Here is an 8172-nt window from a genome sequence, read left to right as displayed (position 1 = left end):
GTGGTCGGCGAGCCTCTCCCGTAGCCCAGGGAAGGGCGGATCGCCGCATGCAGCTGGCACGGGTTCGTCCGCCCACCGCAGCCGAAGGTTTGTGGGCATGGACTCGTCCGACCGTCCACCGGGCTTGGAGCTCGCGCAGCGTCTTTGTGGCCTGCCGATGCCGCTCATAGAGTGCACGACTGCACGCACCAAGTGCTGCGGCTCACTTCGGGCACCCTGGGTGTTCTACAAATGCGAAAACGACGGGGTACGTGAACTTGCAGTAGCTCGTTCCATAGTTCATTCTTTAGTTCAATTGCGGTAGCTCACTTCGAGCTTGCTCATTCTTTTGTGTAGGATGATGGATGCTCATTTTGGTTTTGGAACGGCTAATACATTTGTTGTTGATAGAAAGAAACTTAATACTCCCTCCGTCCCAAAATAAGTGTCTTAAGCTTAGTATAACTTTATACTAGAGCTAGTATAAAGTTGAGATAGTTATTTTGGGACGGAGGAAGTAGATGCTAGTGCACTCCTTAGTACAATCGAAGGCAAGGATGCGGCTGCATGTGCAACTAGAGGGGAAGCAACGTCTACTTCTTTGGAACAAAAGATGAAGAATGAAGAAAGCAAGATCAAGAATCCGCAGATCAACGATGAGTGCATGGAGAAGATATTGCTTTAACTAGTGAGAGCAGTTATGGAAGTTGGAAATCTTCTCAAATGCATACTTGTGGTTCTTGTTTTCTTTGATTTTGCTATTCTAGCCAAGATTTGGTGATATCTTTTGTATCTAATGTTGTTGCAAAAGCAAAGAAAAGCATTGCGCTAGATCAATTTAAGTTGCAAATCTAAGTTTTACGGGCCGGGAGGAGCTGCGCCCGATCAGAACCCGCAGAAGCTGACCCGTATAAAAAGTATATTCCACGAATATGCATTTTTACGGGTCCATTATGCGGGGTCTGCATCTATGCCAGCCCGTGCCGGCCCGCGAAAGCGGTTTTGCGTGAACTGCAAACGCGTTTTGCGGGTCGACCGGATGTGGGGTCTGCTAGGGTTGCTCTTAAATGGACCTGATAAGTCCGAACGCCTTCAATGCCAGTTAATATAATGCACATTAACTGACGCAAATGATGCTAAATTGGTTTCTTATTAGAACAGGGAAATGATAGATGGGGTCGAAAGTGAGGACTACCACCATGTGTCCCTTTAAGCAAGCATAGGGGTAAGCCTCAGGTCGACGGGAGCCAGGTGGGCCGACCCAGCCGCGTGGGAGGCCATGGCCTGTTTTATCTGCTTTTTTGTGTGTTTTTTGTTCTTTTTTTACTTTATTTTTGTATTTTTTATAATTTAAAATATTCTACATATGTATATAAAAAATACTATTCAAAAAAACATTTGAAAAAGTTGAACAAGGAAAAATGTTGAACAAGTATTACAAATATTAAACAAGTATTATAAAATATTGAAAAGTACTTAAAAATGTTGAATAAGTATTTAAGATGTTGAACAAGTACTTTTAAAAAGTTGAGTAAGTATTAAAATATGTGGAGTGCTCTGCGTCGGCGCGCCGGCCAAAACTTTCGGTCCGCCGCACGCGGACCGCACGATCCACCAACCCCCGCGCGTCCGCACCGTTGGATCTCCATGCAACATTTTTTTCTCCCGATAAAGCAAAATTTGCCGCGATGCAGCAATTTTTTCAACGGTTGCAACAAGAAACAAAATTTGTAACAAAAAAAATATCTACTTGATCGTAGCAAAAAAACGAATCTGATGGTGCGTGGTAGCAAAACTCAAACGCCGGTTGTAACAAATATCTACGTGAACATGTATGCAACTTTTTTAGTGAACGGTTGCAGCAAAAAATGATGTCGGTTGTAGTAAAAATTAACACGATTGTAGCAAAAGTAAAAAACCTTAATTGTAACGAAAAATCCGACGAACTGGAGTTGCAACAAAACGTATATGCAGCTTTTTTACTGGACAAATGTAGTAAAAAAACGCTTGCAGCAAATATGCCCGTGATTGCAATAAATTTAGACGAAAAATGTTGCATCCACTGACAAGCGGGGCTCGCGCGTGCGAAAAATGTTGCACGGGCTTGCGCGTGCGATGAAGCGACCGACGCGTCGGTATGGAAACGATTCCCTTCAAATATTGAGCAAGTGTTTGAAAAACATTTAATAAGTGTTCGGACAATGTTGAACCTTTATCGAAAAAATGATAATCACTTATTAAAAAAGTATTTTTGACATATACAAATGTTGAATGAAATCGATAAAAAACAATAGAAAAACAATAAAAAGGGAGAGAAAAATAAGATAAAACCAAACAGAAAATGGAGAGGAAAAAATGTAACCAAACAAAAAATGGAGAATAAATGAAAAAAATGAAGAGAAAAGAATGACAAAACGAATGAAAAACTAGATTGATTCCCTCTAAGTAGGGCACGGCCCTTCATGTCAACACAAAATGGGAAGCCATCGGTGTTGCCTACTACTCCCTCCGTTTCAAGATAAGTGTCTCAAGCTTAGTATAAATTTATACTAGAGCTAGTACAAAGTTGAGACACTTATTTTGGGACGGAGGGAGTATTACCGGTTCATGGGTTCAGCTCCTCCCGATCGTCATTTTTGTATTCTCTTAATTACTTCTCTCGTTTTGTTGCATCTGACGGGCCAGCCCACAATTTAGGTGCTTAATGCGATTAACAACCACATTATAAAGGCCAACATAAGTGATTTCCTTTTTGAGAAGGGGCATATAATCGCTCGGTTGTTCGAACTCGAACTGGGCTATATTTTCTGAGACCTTGCATCACGGAATACCCTATTCGCCGAAAATATATATGGGGCTCCGCACACCCTCCCAAGACGCCTGGGCCGGCCCAAGTTCGGTTGCCACCGGTTTTAGGAACATTGTAGAAGGTTCCATAAACTGGTTTTCCGTTTTATTCCATTTTCTTGTTTTTTACTGTTATTTTTGAAACTAAGTTCATGTTTAAAAATTGTTTTTGAAATTTCGAAAATGTTCTTGTTTGAATAAAAATGTTTTAAATTTGAAATTTGTTCATAATCCAAAAAAAGTCGAGGTTCCCAAATTTGTTCACATTTCACAAAATGTTCACAATTGTATATGTTTGTTCACTTATATGAGATTCGTTCAGAATTTGCAAAATGTTCGCGGTTCCAATTTGTTTTTAGAATTCAAAAAATATTTATAACTTTATAATGTTGTTCCCCAATTGGAAAGGTATTCATGTTTATAAAAAATCTTAAATTTTGAAAATAAAATCCTCCCTTTTTATACAATGTTCCAAATTTCAGAAAATTGTTGTTTTTCAAACATTGTTTATAAATTCAGAAAAAGTTCTAGATTTTCTAAAAATATTTTCTATTTTCAAAATTGTTCTTCAAATTCGAAAAATGTTTCTTGCTTTTTTACAAAATGTTCGTAATTTCAAATAGTTGCTGTTTTTCAAAAACGTTCAAAAGTTCAAACAATGGTAGGGATTTTCAACAAGTCTTGCATTTAATAAAATTGTTCTTCAATTTCGAAAAATGTATTTTGGTTTTTTAGGAAAATTTTAATTTCCAATAGTTGCCGTTTTTAAAAAACGTTCATAACTTCAAAAAATGATCCAGATTTTCAAAAAATGTACGGTATTTTAAAAATTACTTTGTTATTCTGAGAACATTCTCGGTATTTTCAAGAAATGTTTTAAATATCAATTTTTTTTTAATTTTAAACCAATTTTGTGTTAGAAAATTCGTCTTAATTTTGAAAAATGTTCTTGCTTTAAAAAAGGTTACAAATTTAAAAAAATTGTCATTTTCGAATTTTTGTCATAAATTGAAAACATGTTCTGTGTATTTAAAAAATGTTCTGTATTTGCTAAAATTGTTATTTAAAATCGAGAAATTATATTTGATTTAAATTCGAAAAGAAAAGGAAAAAGGAATGAAAAAACGAACCAAAAAAAGGAGTTAAGAAAGAAAAGAAACTGAAAAATGAGAAAAATATCATATTCTTTTAGACAAAAGAAATGCTGGGGGGCCAAGTAGCCCCCCCCCCCCCCCCACACACACGTGTGTGGCGCGCGCACGGACATACTTTGATCGTTATGGATTGGTACCAAGATCAAGTTCTAGGCAAGCAGACCTAATTTTAACAGCCGGTACGGTAACAATGAAAATGGCTCCGTCTTTAGTGAGATTAGACGAGCAAATGCGTGAACCAAAATTCCTACTTGGCGCCACAGACGCCAGTTAACCTGCATTTTTGTTAATTGACGCCTATGGCATTCGACCTTGGCTGGCGCATCTAGTCGTTTGTGATGGTTTTTTTTTAAAAAATTCGATGAACTTATTGAAATATGGTGAATTATTTTTCAATTTCAATGAATATTTTTTACGTTTAATGAAAGTATTTGAATATTGATGAACTTTGTTGAAATCCGGTGAACATTTAAGAACTTATGAACTTTTTAGAATGGATGAACTTTTTGTAAATGGATGAACTTTTTTTCATCTCAATGAATCTTTATGAACTTTTTAAAAATATAATGAGTTTTTCCTAAGTTGGATGAATTTTTTTTCAATTTCAATTAACTTTCTTTCAAACTGATGTACATTTTTCAAAATTGATGAACCTTTTTTAACGATATGAACTTTTTTCCAAATTGATGAAGTTTTTTCTTTAAATCTGTAAACCTTTTTTGATTATATATATTGTTTCGTAATAAGAAAAAAAGAAACTGGAGAGCACTCTACTGGGTTGGCCCATGCTAGCAGCGCTACATGCGCTGGATCGTGAACGGTCACCCGCAGCGCTGCATAGAAACTCCCCGCGCACGTTTGCCTATGTGCATCTTCCTCTCCCTTCATCTTCATCGTCGACCCGATCGCTCGGTTGCGAAGCCTCTGTCGGGTCCCACCATCATCGTCCATCCGTGGAGGCAGCGTCAGTCTTCTTCTCACCTGCCTCCTCCTCCAGGCTCCCGTCCTGCCTCCCGCTCATGGTAATCAGCCGTTCCCCTTTTCACCTTCCCCCAATCTGTGACGACCCAAGGGGATCGCTTGGATCATATACTAGGAAGGGGATGAGATCTTGAGACGAAGGGGTATCAGATTAACATGCAGAGGAGGAAAGGTCCTCTTCAGTACAGGGGGAGGTTCAGAAAGTACATTCACAAACACGCAGGAGCTGCTTATAACCCACGCAAACCCTGGCCTCTGGCCCTCTGCTGGCTTGGCCTTGCGATGGCTTGTCCCTGGTGCCTGTTGTGGTAGTTAGGAGTGGCCAAATGATTTGCAGTTTGTTTGGTATATGATTGAAATAAACAGGTAATCTCCATGTCCCTGAAAGAAAATAATTATAATCTCTATGAATGTCTATATTTAAAAATGCAGTTGCATTTTAGTGGTTTTTGGTTGAAGTATGTAAAGGTCTACAATCCACTCTTTTGCAACTATACTATCTATTTTCTCATTGTTTTAGAGGATTTCCTTAAAGGGGCTTCTCTCATTTATTCTACCCATTTTCTCTCTTCAACTACTCTTTTTTTTTTTTGAAAGATCCAGCTTGGAATGCTGGCATATATTAGAACTTAACAGGTAGAAAAGCGGTTACAGAAGGGCGGGGGATACGATCCTAGGATCAAGGAGAAAAATGAGAGAGAAACTTAAAAAGAAAGAGGAGGGGGGTAGAGCCGATCCCTCACGGGGGCTCCCAGAAAGGGTGCTCCAAGAAGGATGCTCCAGCTTGTCTCCATAGCTCAACGGTTCTCGTGATTGCGCATTTTATGGCTTGTATATGCGCCTGCTTGTTTGTGAAGGTGCAGTCGTTCCTGTGTTTCTAAATCTTCCATAGAATCAGTATGATCATCGTCTTGGTAGCCTTGCGGTGAAGCGGTTGAGCCGCTCCGATCATTGCGGCTATTTTCTCGGCTGACCCTGTCTTCGTCGCCCATGTGGAAGGGGACAAAGAGGCGCATCCAGCCCTGGAGGCGGCATGCGTCCAAATCTGCAGCGTCATGGGGCATTCCCAGAACATCAACTACTCTTTTTCGACTGCTTCTTCTCCTCCCTCTCTACTGACAAGTGCTATAACTACTTTATGTAAGTTAGGATCTGCATATATACAGAACAACCACCTGTGGGCATGCATTCAGTTCAGTCACATACTATTTAAGAGCCAGTTGAGTTGTCGATACATCACCAAGACGAGTAGGATATTCTTCTTTCATTTGTTGCTTTATTCGTTCTCCCTTGTACTCGTTAGTCAATTTGGCATGGAAGGTATCAGGATGCACAAAGGTGCTGGTAGTAGAGATGTCTGAAATTCAACAAAAGTAGTGGTATGCTCCCTGGTGAACGTCTGCATAGCTATTACACGAGTAGTTGGCATGCCCCCAGTCACACACACTTCAAAACTGAAAAAAAGAACTTGGATTGTTTGTGGAGCGCTGGTATAGGTGCCACGGAACAGCATTAACAGAGTGCTCTGTATTTTCTGAGCGGTTATGCTACGCTTCCGGATGTTATTGTTACGGATTAGTACTACAAAATGAACTGCCCACACTTTTTTGATCTGCATACATCTTCCTTTTCTTTCGTCTTCCTCATCGGCCGGACATCCTCGAGCTGCGGTGAGGGCAAGCCTCTGCCAGATCCCATCACCACCGGTGCACCCATTTGCGTGGCAGCTGCATGAACCAGGATGGCCAAGATGTAGATTTCATTTGTGTAGCCTGACAGTGATGTACATTAATTTATGGCTTTTGCTAGCTGAATAACTTTGTGCTTTATGTGCAAGTCAGTTCACACGTGTATATCCAAGCTGAGTGGGTTCAGACTCCTCCTTGCAGCTGTCGTGGTAACCTCCAAAATGCTGCCTACTCACTCATTGATAACCAATGTACTCACTCGCTGATAACTAATCTTTGGCTCACGTGAAATCTTGATATGTATGTTCGACGAGTAATTAGTAGTTCATCTCGAGTTCATGTTAGTATGTTATCCTTTTATTTTTTGCAGAAGTCAATATATTATGCTTGTGTTCAACATTTACAAGTTTGCATGCTCATCCAGCTATCTTCAGCTGAGAGGCTTACCCTTCTCTTCTGCCAACTCCCAACTGTCCCAACAGCTATCATATCCTGATCCTCTCCCAAAACCTAAATCTCTACTGTTCTTCTCATCTTGTTCCTTTCTGTTCACGTTCTATCTTTTCCATGGATAGTTGGTTCATTACGCCTCCCATGATCTACTACTCAGGCAACATTACCGTTTGATGATATATGCCACATTTTTTTATCACGGCCTGCAGGTCACATTTGAGCATTGCGCACGCACGAGTAAAAGAATTTTTGCGAGTGAATGTGAAAGTTCATGCATGTCAATTTTGTCAAGTGCTTGGTGCAGTTAATCTCCTCAACCTAATGGGATTGACTTGATAAATTGAGAATGCGGCGCAACAAGTAGGAACCAGTGTTGTCTCTACCAGATGAAACCGAGTTAGTCCCATGTACGAATTAACAACACAGCCTAATTATATGAACTCACTTAGTTTCTTGTTCTCCCACACTTACCATCCTCAGTATATATCTCAGCTTAGCTAAATTTTGCATCTTCTGGTTGTTTTGCCTGGGCGAATAGCTCCTGTGCGACGTTTTTTAAGTGAATTGGAAGGAGTGCGACGTCGTTGGTAAGAATGGCTCTGCTGCGACACCTCTGTGCGCACAAATAGCCTAGGCACGACATGGCCCTTAAGCACAATATGTATCAGGATTAGGTGGAACCGGGCGGGACCCACAACTTATCCACGTCGGCATGGGACCCATATGGCGGCTACTACAGTCAAACAGTTATCCTGCGCGCGCATCATCCCTCTTCTTCTTCTCCGGCGACGAAGCACGTCAACGCCGGCGAGCTCCGATTCAGAAAAGCGGGCAAATTTAAAAACATTTAAAAAAGAAGACCGAATTCGAACAAACATATATCCATTACATAAAATATAAAAAGTTCATTACAAGGGCCACCTAACCCTCCCCGATTACACGGGCTAGCTCCTAACCATCTCCAAAAGTGGGCCCAGTGGTGCGGCCCCGACGTTGCGCGACGCCGGTCCGTCGGAGTCGGAGGCGCCCCACCCTCTGTCGGCGCGGGATGCCTCGATGGCTTGGCGGAG

The sequence above is a fragment of the Hordeum vulgare genome, chromosome 7H, assembly GCF_904849725.1.
Source record: "Hordeum vulgare subsp. vulgare chromosome 7H, MorexV3_pseudomolecules_assembly, whole genome shotgun sequence".
NCBI classification, from domain to species: domain Eukaryota; kingdom Viridiplantae; phylum Streptophyta; class Magnoliopsida; order Poales; family Poaceae; genus Hordeum; species Hordeum vulgare.
Note: the sequence above shows the minus strand (reverse complement) of the source record.